Here is a 13,276-nt window from a genome sequence, read left to right as displayed (position 1 = left end):
TTACTATGTCTGGTATATGTTATAATATAGCCTCTATATGGGTTGTCTATATCCTATTAATGGTATCTTTTGGGACATTGTTGCCTATGATTTATTTAAATATATACTTTATTATTGTATTGTCACATTTAGGTGTGTGTATTGCATGAAAAGTTACTGAGTCTCTTGTGTCAGGTAGGCAATATCTGTAGGCAGGATGTTCCAATGGTTTGATCCAAAAACAATAAAGTTAAAGAGTCTTTTTTGTCAGTTTGGCAATGTCTGTAGGCAGGATTTTCGCATGGTTTAGTGAAGGATCAATAATTTCTTATAGACCGGTGGGCAAAATCTTTAGGCAGTGTGTTCAATAAATGAACAATTGTACATGTGTCTTATGAATATTTATATCCAGTATTCCTTTCTAGTAAAAATACTTTTTACTAGCAAGGAATACTGAATATAAATATTCATAAGACACATGTACAATTGTTCATTTATTGAACACACTACTACTGTGTGATGTAACGTGAATAAGGGGCATTATTGTGTGGTGTAATGTGACTAAGGTTAAATTGGTGGTACAATTGTGTGGTCACGCCCATTCCCAGCTAGACCACGCCCCTTTTTTAGACACGCGCCTTCGGTGGGTGCTCTCTTTACTTCACAATGTGTAGAGGAACACCAATGCTCTTTATATACACAGGGTATCAAAATGGTAGTTAAAGCTCTGCTTTGGTATGCACAGAAGTGTCCTCCTCTGGGTTCAGCACCCCTGTCCTAAAAATTCCTACAGTGAATTCCATCTAATCCTCTACAACTGCTAAGCCAGGGCTTGGTCAATTGGGAAAATGTCTTCTGTTTTCTTTGTGTGTGACCTACACTAATGAAGTTCCGGCTTTACCTTACAGGACCAACCAAATGTCTGACTATGGCACATCTTTGAATCCCCTGTAGGATGAGCTCTGTCAGTAGAGCTGTCATGGAACGCAAGCTTGTGCGTTTCCATGGCAAAGGAGGAAACTGATATATTTACATGTAGGCATGTTTGTCATGTGACGTATTTCCGGATCTGCCGGTTTAAATAGTGGGATGGTTTGTCTAGCGGCATGCTTAATGGCGGCACATAGAAGCAGGCTTTTTGAGTGAGAGTGAGTATCTGCAGGCTGCATCTTTGTCCCATGCGGGTAAGTCCTCTTATGTTGTTCCTTGTATGACAACAGCGTGTACCTGGGTTGTCCAGTGACATGTTAATATATGTCCATTCATTTCTTTGTGTTTAGCTGCACTGGACCATCGGAGTTTTCCGTGTACATTAGCTGGTCTCTGTGAATTGTAGAGTGTGACTGCATTGATCTGGTTTAAGTACCTGACACAGGTATATTATATATTATATTTGTTGCATTGGGAATTGATGATATAGTGATTAGGGGTGAGTCATTGACTGCACATATATTGTTTGAGTTACTAGTGACCAGCATTGGTGATTAATGTTACCTGCCCCTCCCCTTGTTTTTGTGTTTATATGTGGTATACATGTGATGTGGTATATGTATATATTAAAAAAAAATTTGTGTGGTACACTTATCTAGTGGAAATTAATTTTATTTGTGACACAACATAGTATATTTTGCGCATGTGTCCTTCGATCTGAGTGATTTCTATGTTATAGAAATATAGTGTTGTGTTATATTTGATATCAGTTTGGCAGATTTGTTTGTTTTTTAATTGTTTTTATCTCCGCCACGGGGTTTGAAGCCTGAGAGACTAAGCCTGTGTGTTTCTGTTTGTGTTTTTTCTCCACAGATATTATTGTGATAGATGACTAAATTATGTCTCAATTCACCTATATGATGTAATGTCCTGAGGAAGGTCCGTCATGGACCGAAACGTTGACATTTATCTAGACATATATCTGGAAGATTGACTATTTTTGTATTGAGGACGCTTATGCATAGCCTAAATAAACAGTTTTTTTTGTGTTTTTATTTGGAGAGTGCCCTTGTCTATGACAATTGTTTTATATATATATATATATATATAAAATAATATATATATATATATGTAATTTTTTATTTTATTTTTTTTTCCTATTGGGACACTATGTGGAAGTTGTATACACTCCTGGTTTAACATAGGGTGGAAAGAAAAAGGAAAAAGTAAAAGCTGGTTTTGAGGTTATGGACTTAAATAACAAAAAGGATAAACATTTTTATTGGACTGGACTACAGTATATTCATTCATTAAGGGAAGTTTTTGTACTTGAATTTGTTTTGTGGGTGATTAGTAGGGAATCGGTATGATTTACTGCCGGACCCATGCCGGCGGTTACCATTAGTAGCACCTTGAATGCTTCTTACCATGTTTATTGTCATGATTGTTGTGGATGGGCACCATTCAGAAACAGTGAGGCTGCAAAACTAGGGCACCAGCGCATATTTGTTCTACCCTACTGTTACCAGCCACAAATGCCCACTGAAATTCCACCTTTCTGCGGTACCCATCGGGAAGCATGTGCCGTGTGACTCCGACACATGTGCAGACTGACAACATCAGCTGCTGATGTCCGCCTTGGATTTGTTGTGTATTTATGGCATTCGTGAATTTTTAAGGGCCCATGTTATTATACATTCACTACTCAGATACTCGGATACCACATTATTGTCAGAGTTCAGCCGGGGATCGGCCGTCCCATACCATCCCGCCGGCTTCCTCTGACTTCCCGGGCAGTCGGGCGGCTGGCGCGGCGACGTAGGAGGAGCTGAGCATTCACCCTGTAGCTGTGGTGTCAGGCGACCCGGTGAGTGGGGATCGCAGTTTCCGTCATGGGCGCCACCATGACACTTTCCGTATGTCAGTACTTCCTTCCCTGAGTGGCCCGGCTGGTCAGCTGACGCTGTGGGCCTATCAGTAGGCTTCCAGGGGTATATATCCGGCTCCTGTGCTCCAGGTAGTTGCCTGAACAATCATCGTCGACCGCTAGTGTAACTAGAGAAGTCTCGTTCCAGGTTCCCGTGCTTCCAGTGTGTTTCTTCCAGAGCTTCTGAGCTATCTCACCACAGTGCCTTTACTATCAACAGCCTGTGTGCAAGTTTAATCTCCATCTCTCCACAGTGCCTTTACTATCAACAGCCTGTGTGGCAGCTAATCTCCATCTCTCCACAGTGCCTTTACTATCAACAGGCTGTGTGGCAGCTAACCTCCATCTCTCCACAGTGCCTTTACTAATCAACAGCCTGTGTGCAAATTTAACCTCCATCTCTCCACAGTACCTTTACTAAGCAACAGCCTGTGTGCAAGTTCTACCTCCATCTCTCCACAGTGCCTTTACTAATCAACAGCCTGTGTGCAAGTTAACCCTCCATCTCACCACAGTGCTTTACCATCACAGCCTGTGTGCAAGTTAACCCTTCATCTCATCACAGTGCTTTTACCATCACAGCCTGTGTGCAAGTTAACCCTTCATCTCATTGCAGTGCTTTCACCATCACAGCCTGTGTGCAAGTTAACCCTTCGTCTCATTGCACCCTAGTGCATGATCTCCGGCCGGCAATCCGGTATATACTTCGTGGGATATCCAGCTGTTACCTCAGCCTACCAATAAATCTCCACACCTCTCTAGCCAGCACCTCAAGTGCCTTTCTCCAGCCATGAGTTCTATCCCACTCCCCACATGCCTATTCCAGGCATTACCCTTGGGCCATGGGTGTTTTGATTCTCTTTTCCCTGCAGGCCTTGGTCACTAAGTCAAAGGACCGCGACCTGCTTACAGTGAGCCGCACAAGCCCATATCCCGCTTGGAGGGGTCACTGGCGAACACCTCCTTGTGAGTTAGACTCCGCACCATTGACTAGGTCTAGCCAGCGACCAAGACTTGTGGATGTGGAGATCATACGTCCAGGCCCCTCGCCTTCGCCTCCTCCCACAGCCTCAGACCTCGGCTTTCAAAAACCAGCCTCCCAGCGTGACAGTTTGTTCAGGCCAAATGGAAGCCGCAAGTGCCCAAGATACTGGGACTCTTCAAGAGTTAACAAGCTGTATGGATAACCAAGAGGCGGCACAGCGACATGTGGCTCAGTACCTGCAAAAATTGTCCAGACAGTTAATGACCATACAAAATACACTGGCATCTATGTCCACAGCCTCACCACCTGTCATTCCTGCTGGTTCTCCAGTGTTACCTCAAGGGGCTACGCCACAGAAGTCTCGTCTCCACTTAGCCACCCCTGAAAGGTTTGACGGTACTCCCCAATGTTGTCATGGTTTCATAAACCAATGTGAAATCCAGTTTGAGTGTCTCCCCCAGAATTTCCCTACCTCCCGGTCTAAGGTCGCCTATGTAATTTCATTACTGACTGGGGCTGCATTGGACTGGGTTTCCCCTCTTAGGGAATGGGCTGATCTGTTAGTTTCTAGATACGAAGACTTTCTGACAGCCTTCAAACGGATTTTTGATGAGTCCGGCAGATCGGTTTCTGCTTCCTCCGACTTACTCCGTGTCCGCCAAGGTACTCGCTCGGTGGGACAGTACATGGTGCAGTTTCAGACCCTTGCATCGGAACTTAGATGGAACAAAGAAGCACTCAAAGCAGCCTTCCTCCATGGGTTGTCCGAAAGGATGAAAGACGAATTAGCATCCAGGGATTTACCTACGTCTTTTTCTGAGACTATTTCCCTCTGCATAAGGATTGATTTACGCCATAGAGAGCGGTGGGGTAATAGAGGTCATGGGTATCGCCCTCGAGATCGTCCGGCCTCAGGAAGTCAATCCTATTCCCCCACCTCCAGGGGTGAGGAACCTATGCAGATCAACAGAACCAGGCTAACCACGGCCGAACGCAATCGGCGCTTTCAAAATAAATTGTGTCTTTATTGCACTGCCCCTGAGTACATCTTAAAGAATTGTCCCCTGCTGGAGGGAACTGCGAGACCCTAGTTGATGTCGGGAGCATTCAATTAGGGGTCATTTTTAAGCACTCCCAATTAACTGACAGTTTATTCTCTACAGCTTTGTCATCGTCTATTTAGATGATATTCTAATCTTTTCTAAGGATCTCCAAACTCATCGCCAACATGTTCGAGAAGTTCTAGCTTGCCTTCGAAAACACCACCTTTATGGAAAGTTATCCAAGTGTCTCTTTGAGCGAACCACAGTTCCTTTCCTAGGACATATAATTTCTGGGGAAACCATTCAGATGAATCCAGAGAAACTGAAAGCGATCTCTGAATGGCCATTACCAAAATCTTTAAAAGCTACCCAATGTTTTTTGGGATTTTCAAACTATTATAGGCGGTTCATACCGGATTTTTCCACTCTGGTGTCTCCCATTACTAGTCTCACACGGAAGGGCGCTAACCCAGCCCAGTGGTCGGACTCAGCCATACAGGCCTTCCAGAGTTTGAAAGAGGCATTCTCTACTGCCCCTATCCTTTGCCAACCCCAACTGGATAAACCATTTTTTGTGGAAGTGGATGCCTCTTCGGTGGGTATAGGGGCGGTATTATCCCAAATTTCCAGTGACGGGAAGAATCATCCATGTGGATACTTCTCTCGTAAATTTTCCTCTGCAGAGAAAAACTATGCGATTGGAGATCAAGAACTCCTAGCTATGCGTCTGGCTTTAATGGGGTGGCGTCATCTTTTGGAGGGGGCCAAGTTTCCAGTTACCATTATTACGGAAGATAAAAACTTAATTTACCTTCAGACGGCTCATCGCTTAAACGCTAGGCAGGCCCGCTGGTCCTTGTTTTTCTCAAGGTTTAACATTAAGCTTCAATTTTGCCACGGTAATTTGAACAAAAAAGTGGATGCTCTCTCCCGATCTTTTCTACTCGACACACAGGAAGAAGATCATCTGAGATCTCGCCCAATCCTGGATCCTATGGTCTTCGCTTGAACTCAAATATTGACTCCGCCTTCGGGGAAAATGTTTGTGACTCCCGAATAACGGAAAAAGTTGTTAACCTGGGCTCATAGTTCTCTATTTGCTGGGCATTCTGGTATTTTCAAAACATACAAGTTTCTTCAGCGTTCTTATTGGTGGCCCTCGATGAGAAAAGATGTTCAAGAATTTATTTTGTCATGTGTAAAATGCTCACAGCATAAAGTTTCTCGCAAAAAAAGTGCAGGTCTTCTACGCCCGTTACCCGTTCCTACTATTCCTTGGACCCATATATCCATGGATTTTATCTCTGAGCTTCCACGCTCCAAAGGACATAACACCATATGGGTAGTGGTGGATCATTTTTCAAAAATGGCACATTTTATACCATTAGTAGGTCTGCCATCTGCTCCCCATTTGGCAAACATTTTTGTTAAAGAGATTTTTAGATTACATGGTCTTCCAAGAGAGATTGTTTCCGACCGTGGAGTCCAATTCATAGCCAAGTTTTGGAGAGCCTTATGCAGCGCTTGTAGAACCAAATTAAAATTTTCATCAGCTTACCACCCACAAACTAACGGGCAAACCGAGAGGGTTAATCAGGAACTGGAGACCTTTATAAGACTTTTTGTGTCCTCTTCACAGGATGATTGAGTGGACTTACTACCTTGGGCCGAGTTTTCACATAACTTCAAGTACCACACTTCCTCCAATTCCACACCTTTTTATACTGTTTTTGGTAAACATCCCCGGATTCCAGATTTCCAACATTTACCTTCGGTGGAGGGCCCTGCAGTTACTGACGTTGTAGAATCTTTTTCAACCATTTGGAAGAAGATCCATGCCTCGTTGAAACAATCATCCAAGAATTATAAAAGATTCGCTGACAGACGACGGGTCACGGATCCTCTGCTGAGAGTTGGAGATAAAGTGTGGGTATCTACTAGGAACATCCAACTGAAAGTTCCCAGTATGAAGCTGGCCCCACGCTTCATTGGTCCGTACCGCATTCACAAAGTGATCAACCCTGTTGCGTATAAATTGGAACTCCCACCTCAATTGAAGATATCTAATACCTTTCATATTTCTCTATTGCGACCTTTGGTGTTAAATCGGTTCCAAACCACCTCTCCTAAATTACCTCAAGTACAAACTTCTCAAGATACAGAATTCGAAGTTGGGAAGATTCTGGATTCTCGGTTCTGGATCAGAGCCACAGATGTTCATGCACCTCAATTAATTCGAGCCTTCCACATCAAATTTCCTGGCAAGCCTGGTGGGTGTCCGGTGTCCACCCTGAAAGGGGGGGGTACTGTCAGAGTTCAGCCGGGGATCGGCCTTCCCTTACCGTCCCGCCGGGTTCCTCTGACTTCCCGGGCAGTCGGGCGGCTGGCGCGGCGACGTGGGAGGAGCTGAGCATTCACCCTGTAGCTGTGGTGTCTGGTGGCCCAGTGAGTGGGGATCGCAGTTTCCGTCATGGGCGCCGCCATGACACTTTCCCTATGTCAGTACTTCCTTCCCTGAGTGGCACGGCTGGTCAGCTGATGCTGTGGGCCTATCAGCAGGCTTCCAGGGGTATATATCCGGCTCCTGTGCTCCAGGTAGTTGCCTGATCAATCATTCTCACCGCTAGTGTAACTAGAGGAGTCTCATTCCAGATTCCAGTGCTTCCAGTGTGTTTCTTCCAGAGCTTCTGAGCTATCTCACCACAGTGCCTTTACTATCAACAGCCTGTGTGCAAGTTTAATCTCCATCTCTCCACAGTGTCTTTACTATCAACAGCCTATGTGGCAGCTAATCTCCATCTCTCCACAGTGCCTTTACTATCAACAGCCTGTGTGGCAGCTAACCTCCATCTCTCCACAGTGCCTTTACTAATCAACAGCCTGTGTGCAAGTTTAACCTCCATCTCTCCACAGTGCCTTTACTAATCAACAGCCTGTGTGCAAGTTCTACCTCCATCTCTCCACAGTGCCTTTACTAATCAACAGCCTGTGTGCAAGTTAACCCTCCATCCCACCACAGTGCTTTACCATCACAGCCTGTGTGCAAGTTAACCCTTCATCTCATCACAGTGCTTTTACCATCACAGCCTGTTTGCAAGTTAACCCTTCATCTCACCTCAGTGCTTTTACCATCACAGCCTGTGTGCAAGTTAACCCTTCATCTCATCGCAGAGCTTTCACCGTCACAGCCTGTGTGCAGGTTAACCCTTCGTCTCATTGCACCCTAGTGCATGATCTCCGGCCGGCAATCCGGTATATACTTCATGGGATATCCAGCTGTTACCTCAGCCTACCAATAAATCTCCACACCTCTCTAGCCAGCACCTCAATTGCCTTTCTCCAGCCATGAGTTCTATCCCACTCCCCATGTGCCTATTCCAGGCATTACCCTTGGGCCATGGGTGTTTTGATTCTCTTTTCCCTGCAGGCCTTGGTCACTAAGTGAAATGACCGCGACCTGCTTACAGTGAGCCGCACAAGCTCATATCCCGCTTGGAGGGGTCACTGGCGAACACCTCCTTGTGAGTTAGACTCCGCACCATTGACTAGGTCTAGCCAACGACCAAGACTTGTGGATGCGGAGATCATACGTCCAGGCCCCTCGCCTTCGCCTCCTCCCACAGCCTCAGACCTCGGCTTTTAAAAACCTGCCTCCCAGCATGACAATTATTTAACCACATCTACACCTTCAGTTGCATTTAGACCACAACTACACCTTCATTACGCAAGTAACATACATCACAAATATTTTGCTTGACACTCAAAAGTTACTTTATCAAGACTGTATATCAGCACTATTCACCAGCAGGAATGCATAGGAATGAAGTTCCCTACAATGAGAATCCAGAATGGTGTTCCTGAACCTTACTCTGGACAGTCCAGGAACGGAAAATTCCAAAGGTGACCTAATCCTGGACACAGACACACAGACATTGGGACTGATTATGAGTCAAATGGATCTCTGGCCCTGATTCAGACCCGCTGGCAGGTCTGAAGGGCATTTTTCTTTTTGTGTCCGGCCTCCTGAACACTCGCTAAGCTGTGGGTGACCACCCACAGCTTTTGCGAGTGGCCAGGTGATGGTAGCGACCATCGGGCTTGCGACGAGGCCCTTGTGGTAGGGTCTCATTCCCACAAGCCTCAGTGATAGAGCAGGAAGCTCAACTACTGACATCACGAGTGATGTCAGTAGGGCCGCCCTCAAACGGCAGGCGTTCCTTTGGGAACGCCTCCATTTGGCCAGCCACCCCCCTCCCCGTCTACAAAACGGGGCGAGTTGTCGATCAACATAGACAGCCGCCCCGTTTTGTTGCGAGCCCCGGAGCTAGTGATTTCTCGCTCGCTCCGGGGCTCGCGCACACGCAGTGCGCACGCGGTGTGTGCACACTGCCCGGCCATCGACCCGCTTGTGAGCGCATAGCACTTGCGAGCGGGTCTGAATCAGGCCCTCTGTTCACTGAGGCAAATGGCAAGATTTTCCATATAGTGCATACACCTATGCCAAATTATGTATTTTTGCATATGTCCATACTATTCTGAGTTGTAAGGAAATTTTCCGAACCTACTTTTCTGTGAAATTGGGCATTTAAGGGCAAGAACAGTGCAGGCGCATGAAACCACCCTGTCTTGTGGGAGTGTATCTAATTTTCCACATGAACCTGAGTCATGCGCATGGTAAAGGGAAGCCTCTTTCTGACGTATCTCTTAGCATGGGGTTGTTGCAAGTGCTGGTACTAATGATGACAGTTGCGACAGCGACTGCGTAAAATCAGTGGATGACATGGGCTTCCTCTTGCAGATGCACATACCCCACATTAGCCCTATGGATTCCCACATTAGCACAAGCTAGTAAATTTGGCATTCACAGCTGTACGTAAATACAGCCACTTTGTCCACGACTCAGAATCAGCCTCATTATGTCATCAGAGGTCTCACTGCTGATGTGACTTTACAGCAACTTATAAGTTCAGCAGCCCCTGCTGCCTGGGATGAGGCTGCAATAGATCTGCTGCAGGTGAGAAGCTCTTGTGAAGGCTGGAGACCAGCACAGTGAGCACAATTGTGGGTCTAAAATATTAGTCACAACATAGTTCTACTATATAGAAAGCCAACGTATTAATAAAACAGTGTAGCACAACGATATAACAGCTGCTTCCTTTTCAATGTCTGTCCATTCCCAATGTAATCATTATAATCCTTCCATAGATCTATTATTATTATTATTATTATCATATGATAATGTTTTCCCAGATTACAATCAGTGGCCCATACTATTGACCCATATCACTATCACTGTAATGTACTGTTAGTGGGAAAGACGACCTGTGCAGGAAAAAAAATTTGCCACCAAATAAAGCTTCATATACAGACATACTGATACTAAACTTCTCATACATCTAATGGGGTATTTACCTTACTTTCTTGAATCTAAAAATCCTGAGTTTACAATTTAAAGGATTTATGATGTAATTGGTATTTATCAGACTCTCTGTCACAGCCCAGAATAATGGGGCTTCTTCAAAACTTGTTTCTGAACTGTCTTCTCTATCATCTTTATATTAATTGTACATTACACAGTTTACAGAACAGTTACAATGTACCTCAGACATTGTTACTCATACAATTCACACACACACACACACACGAACACACACACATATACTTTACTTTTACTTTATGTTGCTCTGAATTTCCAACATTTTACATCTTTATCTTTTCTGTGGATCTCCATCTACTTTTCCATGCTATGCAAACACATATAACAACCATATGTGTTAGAAGAAATAGAGTTCATTAGAGTTTAGTCAGGTATAGTAGCACTGGCACTTTAATCACAGACAACAGCTTAGTTAGGTATTTGCATTTTAAAGTATAGATAACAATAGTTAAATAGACAGTAGTTAAAGAGTAGTTCAGTAACAATAGTTGGGCAGTAGCAGTAATAGAGCATTATATCAACAGTATTACTAGTGTAACTACTATTACTGCTGTTGAGATCTGGCAGGGAGGGGGTTAACTTAATCCCCTTTTACTGTTGTTGAGACCTGGCAGTGAGGGGGTTAACTTGTGTTGAAGGCAGAGGGGTATTAAGTATATAGTTAAGGGGTAAGTATACTTAACGTGCAGGGTGTACGTTGCAGGACATCCCTGGACCCCGGGGGCCTGTGTTCAACGTATACATTATAAATATGGCTATGGTTGGAGGTAGTAATGGCGGAGGTTGCCATGAAGATGGGACACAGTACAGAGACGTGGAGGAGCACATATCATGGAAATTTATGAATCTGTGAGTTACAGGATGCGGTTAAGTTTCCGACAACCGGGATGCCATCTGCCAGAACCCCGGCACCGGAATCCAGATCACTGAGAGAACACCGGTGACGGAATCCCGACATGACTGAAGATGCCGACGCCGGGACGGCATCCCGATAGTACGGACACCGGGGAATTGTAAGTATCAGCCGTGTGGGGGAGGGAGGGTTAGGTTTAGGCACTCCAGGGGGACTTAGGGTTAAGCTGCGGGAGGGGGAGGGTTAGGGTTAGGTTCTAGACAAGGGGGAGTTAGGTTCAGGCACCACCAGGGGAGGTTAGGGTTAGGCACTAAGGGGGAGGGTTAGGGTTAAGCACTAAGGGGGAGGGTTAGGATTAGGCACTTACCAGGAGGGTTAAGGTGCAGGGTAGGGAAAGTTAGTATGAGGGTGCAGGAAAGGAGGGTTAGGGGTTAAATAGGACAGGGGAGCATTACTCACCGTTCCCCTGTCGGGATTTGAACCATAGGGATGCCGCAGTCAGTGTACTGACAGCTGGCATCCCGTACATCGTATTTCATACCGATTCCGTGAGATACAGTGACAGTTGACCTGATGTAATGGCAAACAGAGGTTAGAATGAGCGCAGGGCACCACTGTAGAAAGTCCCCTGTCAGTTTCCCCTACATCCAATGAGGGAAATAAAGGGTAGATGTATCAAGCCTTGGAGAGAGAAAAAGTGGAGGAGTTGCCAAAAGCAACCAATCAGCATCTGTCATTTTCAAAGTTTATGCTAGATAAATGACAGCTAAATGTTTGCTTTGCACAAATTTATATCTCTCCAAGGCTTGATACATCTCCCAACTGTGGGAGATATAGGATAGTTGAAGCAATGTAGCACCCCAGGGAGAGAAAAGCAAATCTCAGTTGTGAGGCTTAAGCTGGCAAAACATCTAGCATCTATCTGGGCAATTCCCTGTTTTGCCAACGCCTAGGTCTGGTGATCGGTAAAATACAACATTTTGGACAAGAGGCTGCAATAGACCCCAGGACAACGCTATTTAGATTCCAGGTGTGAAACTAGAAAACAAGTGAATTAACCAACTAATGCAAATACTGTGCCAGGAGAGAGGAGACTGATGGGTACTCACTGACAGGAAAGTGTTAATGAGGCAAACTAATAGGAGATTGTCAGCCTAAAACCTGTTAATGCCTAAAAAGTGAGAATAATAAGGAATGATCTAAGATTATGGGCGGGATGTACTAATCTTGCGGAGTACATTCCGCCAGTCACCACATCCTTATTATGTACTAACATATGCGATCAGTACCGCAAAGGACAGCTCTTTCAATAAGAGCTGTACTTTGCGATCAGCGCTGTGCCATGGACTTCCAGGTTTATGACCCGGGAGTCCATCTACGCATGCACAGAGTGACGCGGCCGCTGCGGGGCATGTTGGGAGGGATCCAATCGGATCCCTCATACCAGTGCAATGAGGTAGAAGCCCATAGGCTTCTATAGGGTAACGCCAGCAAAAGCTGGCATTACCCTCCGCGTCGGAGACCCGGCGGCCACAGAATAGTGTATATGAAAAATGCAGTAAAACCCCGAAAACTGGGTTTTTATCTCATTTTTCATTCAGTACATCCCGCCCACAGAGTTATGAAAAGAGAAAAATGTTCTACTACGTCATTGACATTATTATTATTAACTTTTATTTATAAAGGAGCCACAAAGTGTATGCAGTGCTGTATAGGTAAAACATATAAAATGATATCAGTGTATCAGATAATAGAAGATCATAGCATAAGTAACAGGCATTAGTATGATACCACAGACTAGGTTGGGCAGATTTACATGGACAAGGGTAAGAAAACTTGCTGAAACTAGCAGGAATACTCAGTTGTCCTGTACCCAACAAATGGGTGAGCAAACAAAGGCCCTCATTCAGAGCCGTTCGTTAGCATCAGTACGCTCGTTGCGTTCCGATGTTAGGAAACCACGCATGCGCCGGTGTTCCACTGCGCATGTACGTAAGGCATATTGCGAGCTTTTTTTGTCTCGTTCGTCAAATTGCGAACAGGAAGTGACATGTCAAATGTGATTGACAGAACAGGCCGTTTTTGGGCGTTGACGGGGGTGGAGATGGAAAAACGCAGGCGT

The sequence above is a fragment of the Taudactylus pleione genome, unplaced genomic scaffold (genome assembly GCF_031769625.1).
Source record: "Taudactylus pleione unplaced genomic scaffold, aTauple2 ptg000116l, whole genome shotgun sequence".
Classification (NCBI taxonomy): domain Eukaryota; kingdom Metazoa; phylum Chordata; class Amphibia; order Anura; family Myobatrachidae; genus Taudactylus; species Taudactylus pleione.
This window is presented reverse-complemented; position numbering follows the sequence as displayed.